Source organism: Dipodomys ordii, unplaced genomic scaffold (genome assembly GCF_000151885.1).
Source record: "Dipodomys ordii isolate 6190 unplaced genomic scaffold, Dord_2.0 Scaffold249, whole genome shotgun sequence".
Taxonomy (NCBI): Eukaryota; Metazoa; Chordata; class Mammalia; order Rodentia; family Heteromyidae; genus Dipodomys; species Dipodomys ordii.
Window position 1 is genome coordinate 37,633 of NW_012267465.1, and position 1,834 is coordinate 39,466.

Genomic DNA, 1,834 nt, shown 5'->3' on the forward strand with positions numbered 1-1,834 from the left:
CTTAAATATGTATATAAGAATATAAAGAAGCAGGAGGGGCTGGGCATATGGTTTAGTGTACAGTGTTTGCCTAGCATGCATGAAGCCCTGGGTTCAATTCATCCATACCACAAAAACAGAAAAAGCTGGAAGTGGCACTGTGGCTCAAGTGGTAGAGTGCTAGCCTTGAGCAAAAAGAAGCTCAGGGACAGTGCCCAGACCCTGAGTTCAGGTGTCAGGACTGGCAACAAACAAATAAAAGGAGGAAGAGGAGGAGAGGAAAAAGGAGAGAGCTATGGGAACTCAGCCCCCTAGACACAAGAAAATCCCAGGGAAGAAATCACCTTCCCCCAGGTCTCTGACCAGTAAGTTGCAGAATTGGCCTTTAACCCAGAGAAATAAAAAACTAAAGTATCCAAAAATGCTGCATGAACTCAGTGCTGCTCCTGTCCAGGCTGGCCCTGTCCTGTAGTCACACCCCACAACCCCACAACCACACCTCCCCTCCAGCCTAGAGCAGAAGCCTTTGCCCTGATCAGCATTGACCTCACCTGGGAGAGCACAGCTCAGTCTGCAGCCTACAAGGCCCCAGGTGAAGGAGGGTTCCTGGGCTGTGGTTCCCACCCCCAGGACTGCTGGCCCTGGGCACGGTGGGGAGGTGGGCGGGGACAGGGTAGGGCAAAGGAGGGGTGCAGATAAAAACAATCTGAGAAGGCACCACAGCCCAGATCACCCAGTTACCTCTGCTGTGCACAGCAGGTAAGGGGAGGGGTGTGGAGGAGGAGGGATGAGTCTGCAAAGCTAAGGCTGTGGGTTCCATATCTCCCTATCCCCAAACCTACCTGCCAGCTTCTAGGGGAATCAAGATGTCTCTGGCTCTGTGTTCTGTCTCTGTGGCTCTTTTTTGTCTAAGTCAGTCTTTGCCTCTCTCCTTTCTCTCCCTACCCCCCACTTTCTCTTCTTTTCCCTTCCTGTCTTGCAGTGTCTATCTCTCTGGGTGTTGTTTTTTTTTTGTTTTCTGTTTTTGTTGTTTTGGACACAAAGCCTGCTTCCTCCTGTGGTTGTAGTTGTTGATGTAAATAACTACACCTCACTTTCTCCTCATCTCCATCTCTTCTGTCTTTCTCAGCTCTAGGTCTGATTATGCTTCTTTCTCTAGTCTATGTTAGCCTCTCTTTCTGAGAGTCTCTCTCTCTCTTTTTCTCTCTCTCTCTCTCTCTCTCTCTCTGAATCTGGTTCAATCCTGTGTTTTGATTTACCTAATCTCTGTGTTTCTGTACCTTTACATCTTGTTATGGAGTGGATACACTTATAGATAGGAAAATGCATAGATGGAGAGTGAGACAGAGAGACAGAGAGACAGACAGACAGACAGACAGATAGATAGATAGATAGATAGATAGACATCTAAAAAAGATAGACAGACAGACAGACATCTAAAAAAGAGACAGACAGACATCTAAAAACACAGATATATCTCCAGGTATCTGTCCGTGTCTCTCATCCATATCCCTGTCTCTCTGTATTTGGAACATCTCAGCCTCTATTTTTTGCCCCATACTCCTGCTCTTCACTCCCCTCCTCCCCTCCTCCCCTTCTCTCCTCTGGCTTCCCCCTATCTCTGCTTCTTTCTATCTCCCTGCTCTCTCCACCTGCCCCCATTGCCAGGACCTGAGGAAGGAAGACTCCAGAAGGAGAGAGGACTGAGAGGCCCCTACTCTCATCTCCCTTTGCTTTCCAGACCCAGCAGCTGCCTGGGCATGGACAGTGTGGGTACCACAGTGCTGTTCCTGCTGCTGGCCGGCATCTACCTGCTCCTGTCCTTTGGCTTTCGCAGCAAGGGCCGGCTGCCCCC